This window comes from Dendrobates tinctorius, unplaced genomic scaffold (assembly GCF_039654945.1).
Source record: "Dendrobates tinctorius isolate UK_male_01 unplaced genomic scaffold, ASM3965494v1 ptg000203l, whole genome shotgun sequence".
Taxonomy (NCBI): Eukaryota; Metazoa; Chordata; class Amphibia; order Anura; family Dendrobatidae; genus Dendrobates; species Dendrobates tinctorius.
Window position 1 is genome coordinate 1,399,583 of NW_027361870.1, and position 27,976 is coordinate 1,427,558.

The 27,976-nt window shown below is 41.7% G+C and overlaps 1 long non-coding RNA gene across 1 annotated transcript in view; it reads left to right on the forward strand.

The window, feature by feature from the left end:
* LOC141057242 (uncharacterized) overlaps positions 1-22,038 on the forward strand; it is a 37,744-nt gene extending 15,706 nt beyond the window's left edge. The window contains exon 2 of the long non-coding RNA XR_012222014.1: positions 21,742-22,038. This is a non-coding gene — a long non-coding RNA (uncharacterized lncRNA). The remainder of the gene's footprint in view (positions 1-21,741) is intronic.
* The last annotated feature ends 5,938 nt before the right edge of the window (positions 22,039-27,976 follow it).

A 27,976-nucleotide genomic window follows, 5' to 3' on the forward strand; every position in this document is an offset into this window, starting at 1 on the left:
TGGAGAGGTATCGGGTAAGGCAGGAGTAGACTAGGCGCTCCAAAAGTTTAGAGATGAAGGGGAGATTGGAGACTGGTCTGTAGTTGTTTGTGCAGGGTGGGTCGAGAGCAGGTTTCATTAATAATGGAGTAATGATAGAGTGTTTGAAGGAGGATGGGAAAATGCCCGAGGAGAGGGAGAGATTAAAGATTGTAGTTAGGTGAGTTGTGATGATTGGAGAGAGAGACTGGAGGAGTTGTGAGGGAATGGGGTCGGTAGTGCATGTAGTTGGGCGAGAAGAAGAGAGGAGTCTGGAGACTTCTTCTTCTGTGATGGGATCAAATATGGAAAGTGAGCCAGGAGAGATGCAGGAAGGGATGGGAGTGGTTGGGAGCGGATTTCCTGACGGATATTTTCTAATTTCTCTATAAAATGGGGGGCCAGGTCATTTGCACAAATGTCTGAGATAGGAGCTTGTGCTTTTGGAATGAGGAGGGAGTGAAAGGTGTCAAAAAGTTTCTTGGGGTTGTTGGCTAGTGAGGAGATCAGGGTGATGAAGTAGGTCTGTTTGGCGAGATGAAGGGAAGAGTTGTAGGTTCTTAGCATAAATTTGAAGTGGATGAAGTCTTCTGGTGTGCGGGTTTTTCTCCATCGGCGTTCAGCACTCCTAGAGGATCTTTGGAGAAATTGAGTTTGCGATGTGAGCCAGGGCTGTTTTACTCTGTGTTTGGAGGTTCTGAGGGTGAGGGTCGCTACCTGGTGAAGGGTGGTTGTAAGAGTGTTGTTGTAGTGATGAACAGCCAGATCAGGACAGGAAAAAGAGGAGATTGGGGACAGGGAAGATTGTAGGGAGTCTGAAAGTGTTTGAGGGTTAATGGCTTGTAGATTTCTGACTGTGTGATAGGTAGGAGTGTGCTGGGGTGGGCGAGGATTTGTGAGCGTGAAGGAGAGAATGTTGTGGTCAGAGAGTGGAAACGGTGAGTTTTTTAGGTAGGAGATTGAGCAAAGCCGGACAAAGACCAGGTCAAGGGTGTTACCGTCTTTGTGTGTCTTTGTGTGTCGCAGAGGTTGAGAGCTGTGAGAGGTCAAGAGAGAGGCTGTGAGAGGCCGAGAGATGTAAAGATATCATTCAATTGTGTGTTACATAAGGATTCTAGTAGCAATTTTGATCCCCCCTAACCCCGCACCTTTGATGCATAAAAACCTTTTTTTATCACTCTTGCGATGTATGTAAATTGCAGCTGTCCGATCCGATGGGCATGTCTTATTCTCCTTCTCCCCACCTCCATGGCTTGCTGGACATAATTTCATCTGTGAATATCACAGATGCCTTTGTGTATTCGCGCCTGCGCATTGAAAAGGCTTCTCATGCTTGCTCAGTATACATTACCCAGCTGTGGGCAAAGCATATACAGTGGGGAAAAAAAGTATTTAGTCATTCAGCAATAGTGCAAGTTCCACCACTTAAAAAGATGAGAGGCGTCTGTAATTTACACCATAGGTAGACCTCAACTATGGGAGACAAACTGAGAAAAAAAAATCCAGAAAATCACATTGTCTGGTTTTTTTTTCATTTTATTTGCATATTATGGTGGAAAATAAGTATTTGGTCAGAAACAAAATTTCATCTCAATACTTTGTGATATATCCTTTGTTGGCAATGACAGAGGTCAAACGTTTTCTGTAAGTCTTCACAAGGTTGCCACACACTGTTGTTGGTATGTTGGCCCATTCCTCCATGCAGATCTCCTCTAGAGCAGTGATGTTTTTGGCTTTTCGCTTGGCAACACGGACTTTCAATTCCCTCCAAAGGTTTTCTATAGGGTTGAGATCTGGAGACTGGCTAGGCCACTCCAGGACCTTGAAATGCTTCTTACGAAGCCACTCCTTCGTTGCCCTGGCGGTGTGCTTTGGATCATTGTCATGTTGAAAGACCCAGCCACGTTTCATCTTCAATGCCCTTGCTGATTTAAGGAGGTTTGCACTCAAAATCTCACGATACATGGCCCCATTCATTCTTTCATGTACCCGGATCAGTCGTCCTGGCCCCTTTGCAGAGAAACAGCCCCAAAGCATGATGTTTCCACCACCATGCTTTACAGTAGGTATGGTGTTTGATGGATGCAACTCAGTATTCTTTTTCCTCCAAACACGACAAGTTGTGTTTCTACCAAACAGTTCCAGTTTGGTTTCATCAGACCATAGGACATTCTCCCAAAACTCCTCTGGATCATCCAAATGCTCTCTAGCAAACTTCAGACGGGCCCGGACATGTACAGGCTTAAGCAGTGGGACACGTCTGGCACTGCAGGATCTGAGTCCATGGTGGCGTAGTGTGTTACTTATGGTAGGCCTTGTTACATTGGTCCCAGCTCTCTGCAGTTCATTCACTAGGTCCCCCCGCGTGGTTCTGGGATTTTTGCTCACCGTTCTTGTGATCATTCTGACCCCACGGGGTGGGATTTTGCGTGGAGCACCAGATCGAGGGAGATTATCAGTGGTCTTGTATGTCTTCCATTTTCTAATTATTGCTCCCACAGTTGATTTCTTCACTCCAAGCTGGTTGGCTATTGCAGATTCAGTCTTCCCAGCCTGGTGCAGGGCTACAATTTTGTTTCTGGTGTCCTTTGACAGCTCTTTGGTCTTCACCATAGTGGAGTTTGGAGTCAGACTGTTTGAGGGTGTGCACAGGTGTCTTTTTATACTGATAACAAGTTTAAACAGGTGCCATTACTACAGGTAATGAGCGGAGGAAAGAGGAGACTCTTAAAGAAGAAGTTACAGGTCTGTGAGAGCCAGAAATCTTGATTGCTTGTTTCTGACCAAATACTTATTTTCCACCATAATATGCAAATAAAATGAAAAAAAACCAGACAATGTGATTTTCTGGATTTTTTTTTCCTCAGTTTGTCTCCCATAGTTGAGGTCTACCTATGATGTAAATTACAGACGCCTCTCATCTTTTTAAGTGGTGGAACTTGCACTATTGCTGACTGACTAAATACTTTTTTTCCCCACTGTAATCAGTACTGCGCATGCGCCGGTATTTTTCCCTGCCGTCTATGACCCGGAAGTCTTCACATGCAAGACACGCTCTTCCTGGATGCCGGACACCTGAGTAAAGCCCTGCGCATTACACCGGAAGCTGAGGAAGAAAATAGTTCAATAGATGATTTTCTTCCTCAGCTTCCGGAGGGGCGGAGAAGGAGAATAAGCCACGCCTATTGGACCGGACCGCGGCGATTTACATACATCTCAAGAGTGATAAAAAAAAGTAAAAAGGTTTTTATGCATCAAAGGTGCGGGGTCAGGGGGGATCAAAAGTACTACTAGAATCCTTATGTAACACATAATTGAATGATATCTTTACATGATATGTCAAAAAATGAGTGACAGATTCCCTTTACTGGCCATCAGGAATCCATATTGGTAGCCTGTCTTTAAGGAATCTTTAACATATTAGGCAGTAGCCGTTCAGCAGTTCAGCTTATATTAGCCTTGACTTTTCTGTAATACAAGACACCTGGACCGCATAGCTCCAAAAGCATATGTTTGTAGTATCATCCAATTACTGCATAATTTAGATATCAATGTTTAGTGAGAAATGTCGTGTTTATAGTATGGTAAAACATTTGGTGCCAGGAGAGCCTTTGGCATGTTTTATCCGGTGATGCATTTGTCCGATGTTGATTGACGTCTGAAGAGTTGGCCACTCCGCCAGAGGAATACTATATCGGACAAATAGAACTTGCTAGGGCTTGTGTAATACTTGGTTACACAAGCATTTGTTTCTAAACAAGATTTAAGTTGGGGAAGACTTCAGCTAAGACAGAAGCCCTGTTAATCTGTGGACTAAAAAGGGGATGCCCGTGATCCTGCAGTGTGGATCCCAGGAATTTCTCTGTCTTTGCTGTTCTGCTTCTCACAACTGAAGTTTTTCCTGAGTAGTGTGCAATGTAAGTACTTTACTCTTGTGATTTTTACTATGCAAAAGTGTACGCATTATCACACTATTTCCTATTTTCTGTAATCATTTTAATTACTATAATAACATTAATCGCCTTCTTTAAAGCCGTATCCGACCCCTTTAAATACTTGGCAAAACACACCCAAGCCCTCGAGCTTAGTGGCCTCAAAACTCCTTTGGTCTAAATAAAAAGACCAATGCAATAATTGGGGGCTCCATTAGAGCTTTTGCTTTGGGGTCCATGCTGTTGAAGTTACGCTTCTGCACATGATCACCAACTCCCAGCACCAGAGAATCCTCACAACGTGCAAGCTCTGTGAGGAATCAGAAGTCCGCAGTCACATAGAGTCACTGTAGACTTTAACTTCAAGCTTTGACAAATTCTTTTACCAAAAACACTGTACTAAGACTGATATTACCAACTTACAGTGACCATATAATAGTAATATCAGGTCAGCGCCAGTGCTCTGCAGACCATATATGTGTATATTGTGTAGGATATCACCAGTGACATTCTCTCTGGCCGTTGTCATTCAATTTTGCTTTTCCTTGCCATTCAGTCCAGACCACCATGATCACTTATTCCATCCATGACTCATCTGCAGAATGTAACACAGAGACATCTTCACTTTACTGATTTTCCAGAACCCTCCTCACAGTCAACCACCTAAACACAAACCACAACTTGTGATACCTTATAATAATTCCCCTATGCCTCCTTTAACAATGCTTCCCCTTGATCTCTTATAATAATGACCCTGTACTTCCTTATAATAATAAAAATAAATAGGTGACTATGAAAATGTTGAGTTAATGCTAACAGGGTTCTCTGTAATCAAAGTAAAAGGGGTTTACTTCGAGCAATCTAAGATTTATTTATTTTTACACGTTTCTTTACCCCTTGCTTTCTATACATGTTCCTTTGTGGTTTTGTTGCCTTCAGCCTTAGTCTACAATATGCACATTCCAATAAGAACAAAAAAAAACATTGTATGAACAGAGGTTTACAAGCTTTGGACCAGTACTGCATAAAAACACATAACATCAACATGGCATTAGAGTCCTGAACGGTTCAACACATAACAACGTACGTTCACATTCCAATATTGTAAGGAGGAGAGTATTTGTATGGATAACTATAAGCATAGTTGTAAGTAGGTGGCTTACCCATTTTCAATATTCCTTCAAGCAGCAGGGAGGAAGGACACTGAGAAGCTGTCAATCAAGCATGGTGGGCAGAGCAGCATCGTAGAGGAGTGACAACGAGGAGCTGTCAGTCAGGCTAGGTGGGCAGAGAGAGTTAAAACTTTCCTAAAGGTCTAAGGGTATGTGCACACGTTGCGGATTCTGCTGCGGATTTTTCTAAATCCGCAGGTATAATGACCTGCGTTTTACCTGCGGATTTGGTGCAGATTTCCAGTGGATTTTCTGCAGATTTTGTGCGGATTTTGCCAACGTTTTTACAGCTTCGGATTTCTATAATGGAGCAGGTGCAAAAACGCTGCGGATTCCGCACAAAGAATTGACATGCTGGGATTCAAATCCGCAGCAAATCTGAGCGGAAAAATCCACAGCATGTGCACTGCCTTTTTTATTTTACATTGGTTAAGATGGTACTGTACAACGCAGCAGAATCTGCAACGTGTGCACACACAGCGTTTTTTTAGCGTTTTTTTAGCGGATTTGCCAATAAAAATGCTAAAAATAAGCTTCCCATTCATTTCTATGCATTTTTCAATTTTTGTGCATATTGATGCATTTTTTACCATGAAAAAAACGCTTAGCGGTAAAAGAAACGAAGCATGCTCATTAATTTCGCGGATTTTTCCGCATTTCTGGCTATTTCTATGGTTCTGGAACCATGTGGAAAAAACGCATAAAAAACACGCGGTTTTTGCGCACAAACCGCGCAGAAAACGTGCGGAAAACGTGCAGAAAATGCGTGGTTTTTGGGAAGGGAGTCCAGTTTTTAAGCAGAAATTTTCTGCTACGTGTGCACATAGCCTAAACATTTATGTAATGATGTATCAATTTTGTTTTGTGAAATCTGATGACAGATTTATCAAATGTCCGCTAACTCCATACATCTGGGTTGCGAGCTTCTATATTTTGTCCAAAATTTCGACCAATATCTCATGCGTATTATTTATATTTTATTGCACATTTTTTTTCATGTCTTTGCAGGATGAAGCCAGGCCCATCAATAGTGGCCTTATAAACTATGGTGCCTGTCTCTGTGGGGTACACATAGAATGCTGGGGAGCCCGTTTAATCTAATACTATGGACATCACTAATTGGCTGCAAGCCAGACACTGTGTATTACACGTACAGTGGGGAAAATAAGTATTTAATACACTGATGACTTTGCAAGTTTTCCCACCTACAAAAAATGGTGAGGTCTGTAATTTTTTTAATAGGTACACTTCAACTGTGAGAGACAAAATCCAGGAAATCACATTGTATGATTTTTACATAATTAAATTGCATTTTATTGGATGAACTAAGTATTTGATACAATAGAAAAACAGAACTTAATATTTGATACAGAAACCTATGTTTGCAATTACAGAGACCAGACGTTTCCTGTAGTTCTTGACCAACTTTGCACACACTGCAGCAGGAATTTTGGCACATTCCTCCATACAGATCCTCTTCAGTTCTTCCAGGTTTCGGGGCTAAGCCACTCGAAGACCTTGAAATTTTTATTATGGAGCCACTCCTTAGTTGCCCCGCCTTGCTGTGTGTGTCAGGTCATGGTCATGCTGGAACACTGAGCAATGACCCATCTTCAATGTGCCTACTGAGGGAAGGAGGTTGTTGGCCAAAATCTCGTGAAACATGACCCCATCCATCCTTCCTTCAATACGGTATAGTAATTCTTTCCCCTTTGCAGAAAAGCACCCTCAAAGTATGATGTTTCCACCACCACACCTCATGGATGGAATGGTGTTCTTGGGGTTGTGCTCATCCTTCTTCTTCCTCCAAACATGGTGAGTGGAGTTGATACCAAAAAGGTCTATTTCGGTCTCATCTGACCACATGACCTTCTCCCATGCCTCCTTTGGATCATCCAGATGGTCATTGGCGAACTTCAAATAGATCAGGATATGTGCTGGCATGAGGAGGGGATCAGGGCTACACAATTTTTTCTTGAAGCCAGTAATTTGGAGGCTGATTTGAGGGAACTGGTGTTGGACTTACTGCGATTCATTCTCACCCATAACTTTTTCACATTCAGGGATCACTACTATCTTCAGACACGTGGTACCGCAATGGGGGTGGCGTGTCCGCCTTCGCATGCAAACCTCTTTCTGGGTTTTTGGGAGAGGGGTTTGTTTCATCATGGCGCACATGCCATCCCCCAGATCCTTGGATGGTTTCGCTATATAGATGATATTCTGTTTATATGGCAGGGTACCTCAGAGGATTTACATCAGTTCATGGTGGGTCTGAATCGCAATGACTCCAACATCAGGTTGACCTACAATTTTCATCAAGATAGAATATCCTTTTTGGATATTGAACTCAGGGTACAGTCTGATGGTTCCATCTATACGGACTTGTTTCGAAAAGAAACGTCAATTAATTCCTTATTACATGCCTCATCTGCACACTTGGATTCGACGATTAATGCTATTCCGGTGGGCCATTTTCTCCGGGCCCGGACAATCTGTTCATCGGATGCATTGTTCCAGAGACAGGCCTTGGATCTTGGGGACAGATTTAAAGAGCATGGGTACAGCAGAAGGAGCATTAAGAGGGGTTATATTCAGAGCGAAAAAGTCGAAGAGGAAGGATCTTTTAGTTCCATGGAGTAAGAGCAAAGACAGTGATGTAGGAATACGATTTATTTCCATGCTAAATCAACAATGGGAGACTATGCGGACGATTTTAAAAAAACATTGGCCAATATTGATGACAGACCCTATATTGGGTAAAAATCTATCCGTGACACCTTTGATGACAGCTCGTCGTAGTCGTAATCTCAAGTATATGCTAGTCAGGAGCCACTACGTGACAAAATCTCCAACCTTGTTTGGAATTGAGAATAAAAAGACAGGATTTTTTCCATGTAGAAAAGCTGCCTGGCGTGTAAAAATCATGTACGTGCCACATCATTCACATCATCGGATGGCTCCAAGAATTTCTCGATTAATGAGTATATCACATGTACAACTACACATGTCGTGTACTATGCAAGATGTAGCTGTAATTTGATATATATAGGGTTAACATCACGAGAGCTATGCATTAGGACACATGAACATGTGAGGGATATTGTAGCCGCCCGTGATGTGGATGATGTGTAGGGTCTAAAATCGCTTCCTCTGCATTTCAAGTTGAAGCATAACTGCAATCCCAATGATCTTACAATCTATGGGATTGATCGCATTCGATTAGGTATTAGAGGTGGGGATGCGGTGCGTCTTTTGATGCAGAGAGAATGCCGATGGATTGTGGTTTTGGACACTCATGCACCGACGGGCTTAAATGAGCAACTGAGTTTCTCCTCGTTTTTATAGAATATTTTTATGTCTTTTTTGGATTTACTTTTAACTGTGTGTTTTTTTGTCTATTTTTATAGTAATTTTGTTATTTGTTGTTGAATATTCTTCAATATCCTCCTGTGGCCCCTATAGCATCTAGTAACTGGATCAAGACTCTGTGAAGCATCGACTCAGCACTACGAGATATAAATCTAATGATTGTGTTTTTACATTTTTTTTTTTAATTTTTAAATATTTTTTATTTATTAATTATTATTATTTTTCTCTTTTTCACTTGTCACTTTATATGTGTCTAATTTTTTTCATTTTGCATATATGCAATTTTGTGATATTTATTATAAATTACACATTGCACATAATTTATGTCATAATGTCTTTTGGAACAACTTTATATATGTTATACACTGGGCATTTTTTGGGGGACGTTGTTATAGAAATGTTTCCACCTTATTCATTTCACTAATTTTTCTTTTTATATTTACAATTTATGATATTCCTCTAAAATGTAATAATAAGGCACATTATTTGTTCACATATGTGTGTTTTGTTTTCTTTTTTAATATAATATGTGCTCATGGTGTTGAAAGGGTCTTTTTTACTGGCTGCGGTGTCTGTATTGAGATTCCTCTGTGCAGACACCTTCGGCGCTCCATCTGTAAGGAGATCTGTAGTGCGCATGTCCTCTGGGCAGGCTTTACCAGCACGTCAACTTCGGCGCCGCTACATGACGTGTGCGGCTCAGTGACGTCACCGGGGATCCTGGGTGAGCCGCACCGCCATCTTGGCGCCCACTGTTGACGCGAATTCCGGGTCTTGCATCATGGTGACATGCGCCGATAATATGATCTTCTGCAGCTGCTGTGGGGGTTTATAATGGAGGCAGGGACAGATCACACCATCATAGCCCCCCGATGAAGCCTACGCGAAATGTGCGTAGGGGCTACACGTGCGGCGCACACGGCAACCATGGGTAAGATTATTTAATTATCATGACCTGTGTTGTGGTCGTTTTTTCTATTCACATGTGTGCTACTAAGCTGGACTAGGCACTTTTCTCTATTTGGCCACACACTAGGAGTTTTATTTATCTTGATCTAAATTGAAGCACTGTCAATTTACTGCGTCTTTGCCTGGTTGCATTGTGCTACTAAATGTGTTTTTTCTGCACCTGTATCCCTCCTCTGATGGAACTTTGTATTTTTGTGACCTTGTTCTTTGTAATATGTATTGGTGACTCAATTTTTTTAGATTAATAAAAGTACTCTATTTTTACTATTGCTTCTGTGGATGCTTTTTGCTCTATTTTTCTTTTGTGTATATGGTATTCTGAAAGTAATTCCATGGCTAGTGCATGCAAAGTTTTGGTCTTTTTAGGTCAGGGCCACTTTCTATAATATGTATATTGTCCGTAGTTTTTTGTTTGATATTGTCACTGGTGTCCTTAGATAGCTCTTTAGACTTGACCGTGGTGGAGAGGTTGGAGTGTAATTGATTGAGAGTATGGACAGGTGTCTTTTATACGGGTAATGAGTTGAAACAAGTGCAATTAATACAGGTAATGAGTGCTGAGTAAGGAGAGCTTCTTGTATAGTGATGAGTGAGCACGCTCGTGTCCTAATCAAGTATTTTCTGCGAGCTCTAAAGAAATGCTCTAGTCACTGCGGCTGCATGTCTCGCGGCTGCTCAACACCACAACACATGGAGGTATTGCCTAACAAATAGGCAATCCCTGAATCTGTTGTGGTTGTTGAACAGCCTCGAGACATGTAGCCGCTAAAACTTGAACATTTTTTTTCGAGCACGCCGAAAATACTCGATTAGGACACGTGCTCAGATAACACCTTATCAGAGCATACTCGCTCATCACTATTCTTAAAGAAAAACTAACAGGCCTGCGAGAGCCGGAATTCTGTAGGCTAAAGCCCCCGTTACACACTGCGATATCACTAGCAATATCGCTGTAAAGTCACCGGTGTTGTGACGCAGCAGCGATATTGCTAGCAATATCACTATGTCTGATACTTACCTCCGACTGGCTCCCCCGCTGCTTATCGCTGATCGCGCGAGAACGTCCTGGATCATTTCTCGTCGGGCGCTTCCTGCTGGGCTTCCTGTGGCGCCGATGAGCGACACGTGGACTGGGGCGGGAGGATGTCAGGATCGCCGCGTCTGACCGGTAAGTAGCGACCCCCGACCCCAGCGATGTCGCTGGTGAGATCTGCCTGTGTGGCAGCTCACTAGCGACCACTTAGCGATGCACTAGCGATCCATATCGTTGTCGGGATCGCTGGTGCATTGCTAAGTGTAACCGTACTAACAGGCCTGCGAGAGCCGGAATTCTGGAGGCTAATAAAGTGTTACTTTCATTGTATAGGTCGATATTTGTAGTAATACCAAATACTCAAATTTTTTAGCAGTTTTATTTTATACCACATTTTGGAAGGGGAAATATGATAAAGATGTATAGTTAGTTTTGAAGTTGATGCTGTTGAAACAACATGTCAGTAACTTGTCAGTCAGCAGAGTAATAGAGGGGCTGGATTTTCTCCCAATTCTAATATTTATTACATGTCTTTGTCTAACAAAATATGTATCTGGCATACTAAATATTTCATATAGGAAGATGCAGGACTTTTTACTCCACTGCAATAACATTTTTCTGCCTTCGTAACCTCCCTCGCTCAGAATTGCGTGATATCAGCACATTTCTAGCTGAAAGCTTGGGAACATGTATTTGCTTTTTTGTAAGGCTCAAACCAAAGCAACAAAGTACAGCCGATGGTATGGGAACAAAATAGCAAACGCAAAGCACCTATAAATGTGATGTTCAATGCTAACCAGCCATAGACTAATTATAATATTGCATGCAATTAATAAAGTGTATCTCTAGCTATATAATAAAACCGACATGATACATATTCTGACTTTTCCTTGTGCGTCAGAGCAGTTTATAGCGATGGGATGTTGCAAACATTTGTGGCTATGTCTGCTGGTCGCTCATTTACGTATCTCGCTTTTCACTCTCTTCCTTCTATCCCAATCTTGGCTATGTGACTGCTTCCATTCCTTTCTGGATTACTAAACAAGGGCTTGTTCACATGTTGTGTTTTTTTGCCGTGTTTTTTTTATTTTTCTCACGTGTTTTTATCGTCGAAAAACTACAGCATTTTACAGTACCAGCAAATGAATGAGATTTCTGAAATCTCCTTCACGTGACGCTTATTTTTTTCCTCGCGGATTTAAACCATCAAAGCGTTTTTTCAAATCTGCGTCATCTCAGTTCTTGGAAATAGTTTTCATCCATTCAAATGAATTGGGAAATGTCCAGAATTTGTGCAGTGTTTTTTATACAAACAAGCATGGAGAAAGAAAAAGGAAGACAAACCCACTCCTGGAATCCGATCCTCGATCAAGCACTACCACTCCACACCGGCAGAACCCATAGGACTGGACACGACGACATCACGACCACTGGTCACATGACTCTGCAATCAATCTGTGGTCGGGTCAATAGTATCCATGTTGTCATCACGTCCTGTCCGGTGCAGATTGTCGGTGCAATAGTGCTGGAGTGGGAAACGAATTTCAGGGGTAGGATCGCCTTATTTTAAATCTCCATGCTGGCTTCCTCTTGTGAAGTTTAAAATATAACAGAGAACCCCTTTAAAAGGGCTCAGTACTGACAGATTCATTTGACAACGTCTCCAATCCACTTAAGGTCTGAGCACAAGACATTCTTGGATGCTCAGACTCAGCGGTATGGAGTCCCCTCAGTCTATTTTAGCATATTGGCATAAATGTGTGAGTCCTATTAATAACATGGGGGTAAACTGTACATCCTGATGTCATCTTTCTACTATACATTATGACATCTTTTTTTACTATAAGAAATTGACATTTATCACTTAGTAATTATCCTTTTCATGAATCGTAGCATTTACCTTTAATGGCTCATCTATAGGGGACGATGTGAGTGGGAAGCATTAGCTGTGGTGCAGGTGAGCCTTAAGACATTATTTAACCAGAGATAGAATGGTTTTCACTAATGATGAGCGAGTATACTCGTTGCTCTGGTTTTCCCGAGCATGCTCAGGTGCCCTCCGAGTATTTTGGCGTGCTCGGAGATTTAGTTTCTGTCGATGCAGCTGCATTATTTGTGGCTGCTGGACAGCCTGAATACATGCGGGGAATGCCTTTTTGAAAAGGAACTGTGATGTTTCATTTGAAATGAGGATGGGGTTGTACTAACTTCCCTGTAGAGTTTTTCGCCCCTCCTGGAGCAAGATGTCACAGGAAGCTGGGGCTACACTCACTTCCCTGCAGAGTCTGTCATCCCTCCTGGAACAGGACATCATCCGGGAGGGGGGGGCGGGGGGGCAACGCTGCCGTTACTTTCTACTGTTTCTTGCATCACTGCCCTCTGAAGTCATCCAGGTTCCATGGTGATAGAAGGTGTGGGGGTGGTGAGTGCAGCTCTGGCTTTCTGCTTGTATTCCCACTGCTGCCATAGCTTCTGTAAAAAAAAAAAAAAACTTGTCAGGGGTTAGGGTACCGTTACACATAGCGACACACCAGCGATCCCGACAACGATACGACCTGGTAAGGATCGCTGGTGCATCGCTACATGGTTGCTAGTAAGCTGTCAAACAGGCAGATCTGCTCAGCGATGCAGCAACGATCCGGCGATCCATATAACGACCTCGGCAGTCGTTGGGACCTTGTCACACAGCAGCTATTCTGACGACTCACACCTGCATCCCTGAGTTCTGCGTCGCCAACTAGGTCGCTCGTCGGCGTCAAACACAAAAATGCATGCTGGCCAGCGGGACGCCAACGATCAAAAAATGGCCCAGGACATTCGAGCACGATCAGCGAGATCGCAGTGGGGGCCCGGTCGCCGCTATGTGTCACATGTAGCGAGATTGCTGGCGAGGTCGCTGTTGCGTCACAAAATCTGTGACGTTTCAGCGATCTTGCTAACGATCTCGCTATGTGATACGGGGCCATTAGAGATAAAAGCAGAGAGTGAGAGCCATCCTACAGCTTCTATCACTGCCCTCAAGCATTCATCAAGGAACGACTCTGGTGTAACTTAAGGCTTCAAACTCTGCCCCTGATGACGATTTGTTTGAGGGCGGTATTAGAATCTATGGGGTGATGATGTTCCAAATAAGGCAAAGGGGTGATGTACCCTGAGTGACATGTCATTGTAGGCTGAACCATATGGTGAAGCAAGAAGTGCTGATCGTGCACCACAGCATTAATTTGGAAATGTTAAGAGTCCCAATATAAACAGAGTTTTCCACTACAGCAGGGGTCGGGAACCTTTTTGGCTGAGAGAGCCATGAACGCCACATATTTAAAAATGTAATTCCGTGAGAGCCATACAATGTGTTTAAAACTAAATATAAGTAAATGTGTGCATTTTATGTAAGACGAACCCTTTTAAAGTACAATAAGTCTCTGTTCGGGCATGGACACCGAACACGGACTTCACCAAGAAGTCTGTTTTACTGTTCAGGTTCGGCTGCCCGAACACCAGGTGTTTGTTGTGCTCTCATGTGCATGACAGCGCGGCAAACACCGCTTCTGATTGGCGGTGAAATCATCCCCGCCTGTCAGAGAGCGGCGGTTCCCACGCTGTCAAAAGACAACGTGAAAGCTCAGCTGTGATCAGAGGTATAAAATTTACCTCCGATCACTGGTGTCAGCTGATGGGACTACTGATTCCATCATCCGACACCTGCTGCCGCTAATTACAGTGAGAGCAGGAGCGGCGGATGGGAATATTTATCAGCCGCTCCTGCGCTGTAAATAAATAATTAAAAAAAAGATGGCATGGGTTCCCCTGTGTTTTTGCTAACCAGCCAGGCAAAACGCACAACTGGGGGCTGCAGCCCTCAGCTGTCAGCTTCAGCAAGGTTAGATATCAAGAATAGAGGGATCCCCATGCTGTTTTTTTAAATTATTTAAATAAATAATTTTTAAAAAACAGCGTGGGGTCCCACCCATTTTTGACTACCAACCTTGCTAAAGCAGATAGCTGGGAGCTGGTATTCTCAGGTTGGTAAGGGGCCATGGATATTTGCTCCCCCCCAGCCTAAAAATAGCAACCTGCAGCCGCCCAGAAAAGGCACATCTATTAGATACGCCAATTCTGGTGCTTTGCCTGGCTCCTACCACTTGCCCTGTAGCGGTGACAAGTGGGGTGATAGTTGGGGGGTTGATGTCACCTTTGTATTGTCAGGTGATATCAAGCCCTGAGGTTAGTAATAGAGAGATGTCAATAAGACACCCGCATTACTAACCCCATAGTCATATTGCAAGAAAACACAGACACCCCAGAAAAAGTCAATGTGTTACCATCTTTTCAGTTAGCCATTAAAAGGTATCAACCACTGTGGACTCTCAATTCTGAATATTTTTAGAATAACACATGACATTCAAATTCTGAGGGTTATGAAGCGAGTGTTGCCAATGTTAAATATGAGCATCATTCAAGATTAGCTTGTCTTCCTCTCAACAGACACAATTTTAATGATTCTTATAAAACTGAGGATCCATAAAATGAATTTTATTGCATACTAGCTGAAGAGCCCGGCATTGCCCGGGCATAGTAGCTAACTGTGGTTAATTATAGCAAATTATAATGATTATATTGCACATAAATTGTCGCTATATGTCATCTCCTCATGTATACAGTGTATATCTGTGTCATCTCTTCCTATATATAGTATATACCTGTGTATCATCTCTCCTGTATATAGTATATACCTGTGTGTCATCTCCTCCTGTATATAGTGTATATCTGTGTATCATCTCCTCCTGTATATAGTATATACCTTTATGTCATCTCCCCTGTATATAGTATATACCTGTCACGATCCATTTTTGGATCTGTGTCAGAGTCTGGACTCTCTTATATAAACCTTTTTCCTTTCTGGCCCTCGGGGGTTAATATGAGTTTTTGCCCCCGGTGGCCGCTGGTGTTGCTACAACTGTAGTTGTTCGGCTGCTGGGTTTCCCCCCCCCAGTGGCCGCTGGTGTTACTGCATGTTTAGTTAGTCAGCAGGTGCTGACTACTCGCACTTCCCTTTATAAGTCCAGCTGGTGCTGCAGATCACTGTTGGTAATACTGGTCATTTGCTAACCAACCTTCGTAAAGATTGGACCTACCTGGTGCAGAGGGGGTTCAGCTTATCTGGAGCAGTGGTGATGCAGCTGGATGCTGATCGGGTGCCTTTCTCTGCTGCTTGGAGCATTGGCAGCAGACAAAGCTAAGTTTTGGTTTTAAGTTGCTTTAACCCCGTGGTGTCTGTTTTATCTTTTCCTTTTATGTTATTGGTGCAGTTCACTTTATTCCCTGTCTCTCCTCCTAGGGAGGGGGTTGCAGGTTTAGCTCAGGGCTAAACAGGAGATAGGGACATGTCGGGGACTTGGGCCTCACTACCATCAAATGTACCCCCAAGTTGAGAGTCAGGGCACCCACTTAGCCTGAGGGGCAGTTCAGGGGCCCAGGTTCCTTGTCTTCTGTTTTTTGCCTACTGCCCCGTGACAATACCTGTGTGTCATCTCCTTCTATATGTAGTGTATACCTGTGTGTCATCTCCTCCTGTATCTAGTATATATTTGTATGTAATCTCCTAATGTATATAGTATATACTTGTATGTCATCTCCTCCTGTATGTACTATATACCTGTATGTCATCTCCTCCTGTATATAGTATATACCTGTATGTCATCTCCCCTGTATATAGCATAAACTTGTATGTCATCTTCTCCTGTATATAGTATATATGTGTCATCTCATCTACATAGCATATACCTGTATGTCATCTCCCCTGTATGTATTATATACCTGTATGTAATCTCCCCCTGTATATAGTATATACCTGTATGTCATCTCCCCCTGTATATAGTATATACCTAATGAAAAAAAGTTTTTTTGGTTCCAGCACACGATGTGAAAAAATTAAGAAAAGCCTTTCTTTAGTCCATAATTAAAAAATGCAATTCCAGTGATGATAAAAGCATGTGTAGGCTTACGCGTTTCGGATCATATTTGACCCTTAATCATAGCATAAAATACTGAATAAATGTTGCACTTATCAAGGAAAAGCAACCAGAGAAGGCTGCCTTGGGTAACACCCACAAAAATCAGCTGTGAAACTGACATCACTAATTCAAAGTTAACAATAGTACCTCACTGGTTTAACCCTATGATGCATTCATCTTATACAAACATATTACAATGTGAATTCTCACTTAATAATAATCTGATGATTAAACCAAAAACAAACAAACTTCAACCTCCCTAGTGGCTGGGATTAAAGACACATACCACCGCACCCGGCAAAGAAGAAAAAAAAAAAAAACCTCCAAAAAAAAAAAAAAAAATATTAATATAGATACATCAATTCATGCTTCAAATTTAATCCTGCTGGATATCTAGTATTTAGTTTTAGTATCCATCGAGCTTCAATCATCTGGAGTAATTAAATTCTATCGCCACCACGCCGAGGAGCAGGAACAAATTCCAAAGCACTTACTCGCAGGCTATTCAATTCTCCCTTATGTTCATGCAAAAAATGTTTAGAAGCCCCCGAAAGACTACGGGTAGTAATATTATTGATGTCATAAATGTGTTCCGACAATCTTTTTCTTATGCTACGACTTGTGGATCCTACATACTGTTTTCTGCATGTCGTGCAAAAGATGATATAAACACAGTAATCAGTGGCACAATTCATAAAAGTTTTGAGCTTAAATACTTGACCCTCATTACTTATAACAGACTTATTATTATTTATCATGAATTTACATAAACCACATAACTTCTGCCCGCATCTAAATGAACCTTTAGTAGATAACCATGTACAACCTATTTTATCTGTGTTCTCACTGAGTTCACTAGGAGAGATTATATTTCCTATCGTCAAAGATTTTTTGGGGACAAATTTGCAACCATTTTTCAAAATTTCCCTAAGTGTACTATCAGTAGTTAATAATGGTAGATGTTTACGAACAACATTAATTACTTTGTAATAATTACTATGATACGTAGTAGAAAAAATCATCTCATTAGAAAAATCATTCTTATCTGATTTTTTCGACTGGAATAAATACTGATCTCTGCTTTTTTCATTGGCTTTAGTTTCAGCTTTTTTAACCATTTTAAGATTATAACCCCTGTGTTGTAACCTTTTTTTAATATTATCACATTCTTCCTTATACTTGCTGTCATCGGTACAACACCTACGGGCTCTGATAAATTCCCCTGTGGGGATATTCCTAATCACATGTTGTGGATGTTGACTAAAAGCATGCAAAATCGAATTTCCTGAAATTTTTTTACGAAAAAGCTGACAATCTACTTTTTTCTTCAGACTATCACCACCCAATTGTATATCGAGAAAGGAAATCATATCCCTATTGGTATCTACTACGAAAGACAGATTTAGATTATTATCATTAATATAATCTTTAAAGCTGGACACTAGGTCATCTGGTCCTTTCCACACTATCAAAATATCATCTATGAATCATAAATATTGTTCTATATAATCTGAATAAGGATTAAATTCAGAATAAATAAATTTCGACTCCCACCAGTTCATGTACAGATTAGCCAGGGATGGGGAGAATTTGGCTCCCATAGAACAACCCTGACACTGCACATAGAACTGGCGGGAGAATCTAAAGTAGTTGTTTTGAAGCAAAAATAGAGTAACATCTAAAATATATTCTTTCATTACATCAGAATAATTGGAATATATATTTAGTTGATCTGTCAATGCTTGCATAGCTAAATTATGTGGAATGCAAGAATACAGTGTTTTAACATCACAAGTCATCCACATGAAATTCTCATCCCAATTCTGATTTAACATTACTGATAGCACATGTTTGCTGTCTTTCAAATAACTAGGTGACATAACTACCAATGGTTGCAATCTCTCATCTAACCAAGAACCTAGTCTTTCCAATAATGAATCCACACCTGACACTATAGGTCTGAAAGGAGGAGGAAAAAGCCCTTTATGGGTTTTAGGTAGGGCATGAAAAATGGGAATTTTGGGATTTACTGGTAATAAGAATTCTTTTTGTTTTAAATTAAGAATGCCTAGATCTAATCCTTCTTGTAAAAATTTTTCCAATTTAATTTTTATAGTTTCCGTTGGATCTCCATCTATTTTCTTGTAAGCATGACTTTCATTTAAAATACTATTAACCTCTCTTACATATAGGGTCTTATCCAATATTACCACTGATCCCCCCTTATCAGCATTCTTCACTACAATGTTTGGATTATTTTGTATGTTTTTTAGAGCTTTTCTTTCTCCCTTAGATAAATTATCCCCCTTGTTATTATCAGAAAATACAGATTTTAATTCCCGTTCCACAGAGAGCTGAAATTCATCCATAATGGGGACTCTTGATTGTAAGGGATAAAAATCCACATTTGGCACTCTAGAGACCACACTATTGTCACTGACAAAATTGTCCCTTTGTGAAGAATCAGATAAGGAATTAAGTTCAGTCAAGGGAAATTGTTCTCTGAAGGTAAGTCCTGCATATTCATTAACTGGTAAGAGAGGAGTGTTGATTTCAGCAGCTGATTGCTCCTGATCAAAAAAATGTTTCTTGATAGTTAATCTTCTCACAAATTTGTTGACATCCAAAATTGTAGAAAAAAAAATCTCCATTATTCTTAGGCACAAAATTGAGCCCTTTGCGCAGTACTTTCAATTCATTATTAGTAAGGATACATGCAGATTGATTTAGAACCGTAAACTGATTTATTTGCGATACCTCGTTCTGTAATTGTATTTTCTGTGTTTTAACTCTGTGCTTACGCCCCGCTCTTCTATAGGATTTTGATTTGGATCTATAATTGGGGTTACACCGTTTTTTGCCCCACTAGATCCTTCCCCTGAACTATAGCAATCATTTTCATCTTCTTCCGTTTCTCCATCAGTCGTTTCAAGTTCAGAGGAGCTGAAAGTAACTCGTGATGTTCCTCCACCTTCTGAAATCCTATTAGCTCTTTGACCTTTCAAAATAGATTTTGGTTTCTTAGAAAACCTAAAATTTCTATAAGGTCTTTGCGGGGGTCGCCAGTCGTACACATGTCCGGTCTCAAAATCTTTGACATCTCTTTCATATTTTTTCTGTTTATTTTCAACAATAATGTCCTCTAATTTATCCAATCTATCCATAATGTCAGATCTCAGTTTCTTATATGTGGCATTATCAAAAGATTCTGTCAAAGAATTTTCAATTTCTTTAATTTTTAAATCAAGATCTTTCACTTTTTTTTGTTCATAATCTATAAGAAGCTCCATAAGCTTAAGGGAACATCCCGTCAAAATGTCATTCCATTCTTTTTGGAAAACTTCATCAAATCGAACAGTAGACTGTTTTTTTATTCTCAGTCCTCTGGGAATCATCAAATTTTCTACATACTTTTCAAGCATGATATGATCCCACCAGGTTCTCAGGCGTGTAGACAAGAATTTTTCCAATTGTTGCATGTTATGTCTTAAATCTGCCTGACCTTCCATATTGGGATTTCCCTTATTTTTGGAGACTATAGTTGCCACTTTTTCCAATTTGGATTTGTCATTTAAACTCAGGAATAAAGTGTCCTTGAAAGTGACTTCCATTTTATCAGAAAATATATAATACAAATGAAAGGGGAATTAGGAGAGTGCAACAAACACTTATAACTCCTATGGGCAGCTGTAACGCTGTTATTGATGAAGGATAAAAAATTCCTTCAGCGTTAATAAACCAGGGAGCACGAAAAAAGTTCAGACAGTAACAATATCAAACAATGTAGAATTGATCTTCAGCTCACCTGGTTCAGCCTGCCCAGTCCTCCTTTCCATAATCTCGGTGCACGGAGTGGATCCATCCCCATCTGGGAGAAATACTCAATGAAAAAAATTTTTTTTGGTTTAATCATCAGATTATTATTAAGTGAGAATTCACATTGTAATATGTTTGTATAAGATGAATGCATCATAGGGTTAAACCAGTGAGGTACTATTGTTAACTTTGAATTAGTGATGTCAGTTTCACAGCTGATTTTGGTGGGTGTTACCCAAGACAGCCTTCTCTGGTTGCTTTTCCTTGATAAGTGCAACATTTATTCAGTATTTTATGCTATGATTAAGGGTCAAATATGATCCGAAATGTGTAAGCCTACACATGCTTTTATCATCACTGGAATTGCATTTTTTAATTATGGACTAAATAAAGGCTTTTCTTAATTTTTTCACATCGTGTGCTGGAACCAAAAAAACTTTTTTTCATTGAGTATTTCTCCCAGATGGGGATGGATCCACTCCGTGCACCGAGATTATGGAAAGGAGGACTGGGCAGGCTGAACCAGGTGAGCTGAAGATCAATTCTACATTGTTTGATATAGTATATACCTGTATGTCATCTCCCCTGTATATAGTATATACCTGTATGTCATCTCCAGGTTTCCTCCCGTCTGTACATGGTGGAGGCACAGTGTCCCCTCAGCACAGAGCATTTCAGTGCGGCCGCTCCACCCCCTGAGTGTAATACCATTTAGTTATAAATTGGAAAGAAGGACGAATTTAGAGTAGCATTAGTTGTAGCTGTATAAATAAGTTTAAAGTGAACCAGGCATTGTCAGGTTGGCGCTATTACACCAATTAAAATAATACCTGGGTTGTAGAAATCTGTCTTGTGTTTCTTTTTTTAATCTGTGTTTGAAGTTTTACGATAATGAGATGCTTCATGCCAGACAAAGAGAAGTTCCTGATTCTGGGCTCCCCCTGCAGTCTGTGTCATAGGGTGGTCTGTGTCGGCACGGTAATAAATTGTGTTATTTATAGCTTTACAGAAGGACGATAACACCATAGAATGGATAAGAATAATAGGCCTTGGTTATCACAACTGTCTACAAGGAAAACTGTTGCTCGTAGCAACCAATCACAGCTCAGCTTTCATGTTTTAAACAGCTCCGGTGAAATGAAAGACACTTAGTGATAGGTTGCTATGGGTTACACAGGCAGTGTAACCTGTTGTGCCTATGAAATATATATATATATTAGATATAAATATTAGATTAGATATTTATTATATATAAATGTATATGTTAGATATTTATTATACAGGGCTTTGCGTGTGGAGTGAGTGTGGCTATGAGGAGTGGGCATGGCTTGATACACACACACATACATACATACACTCATTTATATATATATAGATCATGTTACAATTACTTATTTTGTGTCTCCTGTTCTTAGGTGCCGATCGCAATATGTTTTCAATGGACACATCAACAGTTTTCTACACACTTATCTGTAGGAAAGTTGGAATACAGAAAAAAGTAAGATAGTCAAGACCCTGAACGTGAAGATCTGCCTACGCAAGTCTTAAAACAGATGAAGCCGTTCACACAAATGTCTCATAATGAGGATTATCATCCTGGAACAAGTCTGGTTCCTTCTAGATATGAAACTGGGAAACTGGGTTTACCTGGTCCTGCACCGGCGGTGGGATCACTTCTGCCGGTGGTCTAATAAATAAAATATATAAATAAATACATTTTTGAGCTATAATTTATTACACTTGCATATAATGTATAGATTTATTAAGCAGACACAAAACGGTGGATTTATCAAATGAAAAGCAAAAAGTGTGATAATGTGTATAACACGACATTACTAAATAGCTTGCAAGGGTACACCAATTTAATCAGTCTGATCTTGGATGTTGCAGATGAAGAGTTTTCTTACACATAGAAGACATAACTGCAGGCTATGAAGTCAGCGGAGAAAGTCATCATTACAGAAACACAGACATGGTGGCTCAGTGGTTACCACTGTTGCTTTGCAGCGCTGGGGTCCTGGGTTCAAATCTCTCCAAAAACAACATCTGCAGGGAGTTTCTATGTTCTTCACGTGTTTGTGTTGGTGACATACCGACAGTGAATTTAGATTGTGAGCCCCAATGGGGACAGTGATGATGGTGCTGGTAAAGTGCTGCAGAATATGATGATGCTAGCCAAGTAAAATCAATACAAATAATACACTTATAATTAAAGTTGATTTCTTATTGTGCAAAAGTCGTAGAAAAAAATAAAGACATTCCACGTAATATAAATATGGTCAACGTGCAAAAATCCTAACACATAGTTGTCATACTAATGAAATAGTCAACTAATCTGGGTTTTTTTTGCCACTTATGTTTAATTGAAATGAATGCTTTTGGATAGATGATGGTGAATGTGACAAACAGCCAAATATTGAGTACAGGTTCACCTACTGTGCCCTGGGAGGCAATGCTATGTATATCCCTTTATGTATACATTGGCTTTTCCATTTGTTTGCTTAGGAAACATTCCCAAAAATGAATACAGGACATTGCATGATCTCTTGGTACACCCTGTGTGTGTGAGAATGAGACAGCTGACTTTAATGGGTTCAATGACCTGTGCACCCTGGAGACATGTGCCCTTGAACTAAATTTGGCATTTTTTTTAGCTAAGTATGGTGAAATCTCTGTGTGGGCGAATGTTATAATGTATCTTATATGGTCTGTGTTTCCTACACTGAACTTTAAACTCTATGATAATGTCTAAAAGTTTAACTTTTTTTTCATTACCACACCTTAATTTAATTGCAAACATTGAGTTTTAGGTCATATAAAATACATTTAGCCCGTAGTGAAAGTTTTGACAGTATTTTCACGGTGAGGGCGAAAGTGACTGTTTTGCTTTCTTAGGCTAGTTTCACACTAGCGTTTCTGCCGTCTGCGCACGGCCGCCGATAAGCCCTGCCCCCTGCCGCGCCCCCTTCTGACATCACCGCCTATTATCGCACATGTCCACATGCGATCTGCGCACCCTGTCTTTAATATAGGGTGCGCAGACTGTGCGCTGACCTGCGCTAGTAGGATTTTTGAGTGTGCTGCGCACTTTTGAAGGTGCGGCGAGCGCGCCAATATGCAACATACTGCGTTCGGCGCACACCGGCTCACCTACAAAAGTGCGCAGCGCACTCAAAAATCCTACTAGCGCACGGTCAGCGCACAGTCTGTGCACCCTATATTAAAGATAGGGTGCGCAGATCGCATGCGGCCATGTGCGATAATAGGCGGTGATGTCAGGAGGGGGCGCGGCAGGGGGCAGGGCTTATCGGCGGCCGTGCGCAGACGGCAGAAGCGCTAGTGTGAAACTAGCCTTAGCAGTTCTCCTCCGCGATTTGCGCATGCTCTGCTTCTCATAGGCTTCTAAGAGGTCTACTAAAGTCAGGGGAGCCTATTGAAGTCTATGGACGTGGCTGAGCATGTGCAGTAACTGCTTGTTAATGTTCGTGCTCGGCTTTTCCTAGATACTCACTATAGGGGAGCTAAGGAGCTAACTTATAAAATTAGGTTATAAAATTGCAAAAGAAATCCTATTCATTGACCCCACTCCACTTGGGATCCAATGCTTCCCAGTCCCATGCCCATAACAATACTTATTGCCCCAGGGATGACATTGCAGCAAGGACACATGACGGCTGCAGCCAATCACTAGCCGCAGTGATACCCAACTACTGCCAAGTCACATGTCCACATTGTTATAGATACCCCATTTTGCTTAGATAGCTCACTTCCCACTAAGGATGCCTCCTCAAGGCTATTCGCCTCCAGTCCATCCTGCTGGAGCTCTTGGCCGAGCATGCCCAGTCTATGTCAGCTGCCTGCCTTCCAGCATAGCTCTGCTGTGTCTCCACCATGGACGTGAAGTGCATACTACACTTAGGATAAACTATTCATCTGTTCACTGTAGACTCTATATTCTGTCGGCTACATTAAATGGATCCTGTCATGTAAAAAAAACCACTATTAACCTGCAGATATGGGGTTAATAGTGTTCTAAATCCGTGAGGCCACCGCACTTTGTACATACAAGGCGGCTCTCCCTTTTTTGGCTTGGCATTTTGTTTCTATAGCTTTCCATGGGCAGGTGTCTGAACAGTCGGGTTTGGGTCCTGCTCACCCATTATCTATTTTGAAGCCTACTGACAAATGGTGAGTTGAAATACAAGAGTTAGGGACCATCCCGATTGGGTACATCTTGTCGCCGTGTAAAGTCTTTTATGCTCTTTTGATCAAAATAGTGTTAACTAAGTACCCGATGACAGAAATGCACAAGAAAGAATCTTTATGTTGGGCATTCTCTGGATATTAATAATAACTATGCATTTACGGAGTTTTGTGAAATATAATGCGGTTTGGAATAACTACTTTGTTTAGTTACTTCCTGAAAATTTATCTGTCACCAGATCTTATAATGCAAATTGCATACATACTAAATAGACCTCTTAGGCTAGTTTCAGACTAGCGTTTTCGGGCGCAGCACAGGGCCGCCGCTAAGCCCCGCCCCCTGCTGTGCCCCCTCCTGTCATCTCCTCCTCCGATCGCATGACTGTGCATGCGATCAGCATACCCTATACTTAGCGTTGGGTGCGCTGATCGTGCGCTGGTCTGATCTTGCTGACGCTGCGCCCAGCGCACAAAAACGCGCTGTGTTGCATTTTTGTGCTCTGGGCGTAGCGCCAGCAAAATCAGACCAGCGCACGATCAGCGCACCCAACGCTAAGTATAGGGTATGCTGATCGCATGCACAGTCATGTGATCGGAGGAGGAGATGACAGGAGGGGGTGTGGCCAGGGGCAGGGCTTAGCAGCAGCCCTGCGCTGTGCCTGGAAACTCTAGTCTGAAACTAGCCTTAGAAAATGAGGATGAATGAACTCATGGAGATCAACATCCAACACTGCAGAGACCATCACGTGTTTCTCAACGCAGTGATTCTAGAGCACTGCCCCCATCCCTTATGGGAAATATGCAAAACATGCAAAACAGAAGCCGCGGAGACACCATCACATGTTTCTCAACGCAAGCAATGACTAGCCAGGTCTGTCCCCGGGAAGGAACAACCACGGGAAGGGCAGTCTCCAATGAAGGAAACCACCTATGCCAAAACATGGTATCCATCCACAGACAGCTGTTTCGGGGTATTGCCCCTCATCAGTGTGGAGTAGGAAACTGGCTGGTAGGAGCAATGCCTAGTAAAAGACTGTGAAAATGAGGATGAATGAACTCATGGAGATCAACAGGTGGTTTCCTTCATTGGAGACTGCCCTTCCCGTGGTTGTTCCTTCCCGGGGAAAGACCTGGCTGGTCATTGCTTGCGTTGAGAAACATGTCATGGTGTCTTCGCGGCTTCTGTTTTGCATGTTTTGCATATTTCCCATAAGGGATAGGGGCAGTGCTCTAGAATCACTGCGTTGAGAAACACGTGATGGTGTCTCCGCAGTGTTGGATGTTGATCTCCATGAGTTCATTCATCCTCATTTTCACAGTCCTTTACTAGGCATTGCTCCTACCATCCAGTTTCCTACTCCACACTGATGAGGGGCAATACCCCGAAACAGCTGTCTGTGGGTGGATACCATGTTTTGGCATAGGTGGTTTCCTTCATTGGAGACTGCCCTTCCCGTGGTTGTTCCTTCCCGGGGAAAGACCTGGCTGGTCATTGCTTGCGTTGAGAAACATGTGATGGTGTCTCCGCGGCTTCTGTTTTGCATGAAACTAGCCTTAGACTTGATGAGGTTGGTGTATTTATTTTGAAAATCCATGTCAGAATGGCTGTATAATCCCTGCCTGCCTGCCTAGTCTGATTGACAGCTCCTCAGTGACCCTCCTTCCCTACACACTGCCTAGTACAAGCTGTCGTCAGTCAGGCTAGATAGGTAGAGACTGAATACAAGAGACCTAGGACTCATAACATGTAATAATCTTCATAACAGGATTATACCACCATTCTACAGCAGATGTGAATAGTAAATACACAAGCCTCATTGGGTCAAACAGGTTGATTTTACCCTACAGTTCTGTGTCACTCACTGCTTCTATGTCATCCATCTGATGACGTATGGTTTTACAGTTATAAGCTGGGGTGGAGACAGAAGCAGAGTGCCAGCGCTGCACTCACATTTCCCACAGATTCTAGCAACGGAGGCATCTTCATAATCGGTTCTGCAAGAAAGTGTAATGAGCAGGTATGGACTGGTGCTGAAATTCAGCTCTGGCAATAGAAAATCACACAGACCCATGCCGTCCCCATCCTCAAGCACCAAATGGGTACATTACTAATATTACCCTGCATGGAGGAAAGCAAGATTTCCTACAAGACCAATATTTCTAATGATACCTCCGTCACAACAGTATGAGTGTCTTGAGAACACCGATTCTGCTAACAATGTAGAAGACAAGGTGGCCCATGATCAGACAGGCCCTTCTGGCATTTGCAAGAATTGCCAGATGACCAGTCCGGCCATGGTAGTGAGTAACAGCTGTGCTGTCCCCTGATGACGTCCTGTTCCAGGAGGGGCAATTTACGCTGTAGGGAAGTGAGTGCAGCGCCAGCCTCCTGTTACATACTGTGTGAGTGTCCTCCCAAACTAAATGTCACAGGAAGGGCAGAAAAAAAACATATTTAGGGATTAGCTAGATAGAGAAATGTAATTAAGCACATTAAAAAAGTGGTTAGGGTATAAAGCATAGATATGTAGAAAGGAAATTTTAGGTACCAGACCATCCCTTTAACTGAATGGCTACGTAATAACTATAACGTAGTGATATGAATATCCAACTTCAGAAATAGATCAGAGAGCAATGTTTCCAAATCCAAGCTTTCTCCTTCAGACAGTAATGTGCCTCTACAGAACAATAAATCTTACCTGACATTCAATTAAATTGTAGGCCAAAAGGCAGTAGTAGTCAGAGAATGATGGGGTTTGCATGACTGACAGAGCAAAGAGTAGGTTTAATACTAGAAGAAATAAGAGAGGATTTATTGGGAATTGCTAGGTTTCAGGAGAAAAATAAAACATCAGTGTATATTAAATGATTATAGTCTGGCTGTTATGGGTTAACTTAAAGGAAACCTGTCAGCACATTTAAAGTTATAAACCATATCATCTTAGAAAAGATCCAATCAGGGCCGGACTGGCCATCTGGCAATTCTGGCAAATGCCAGAAGGGCCTGTCTGGTCGTGGGCCAATTTTGTTAACAGTATCAGTGTTCTCAAGACACCCATACTGTCAAGAGTTGTGACGAAGCACAAAGTCGCTGACTCTGTCACTCCATCCAGGGTAATATTAGTAATATACTGCATCTGGTGCTTGGGGATGGAGACAGCATGGGCCTGTGTGATTTCAAATGCCAGGGCTGAATTTCAGTCCCAGTCCATACCTGGATCCAATGTAGCAGTCATGATAAATTCAGTATATAAGCCATATACAAATCTGGATGTCACTGCATCGATTTGTGTCAATGGACTTAGAAGAAGCAGTCTGAATGCATTGACACACCCCCAGTGCATTTGCAGCCTAATTTGCATATGCTTTATAGAATATATTTCTCATGACTGGCACATTAGATCTCTACACAAAAGGTATCATTTTTATTGGGGGACAAGCATGTAC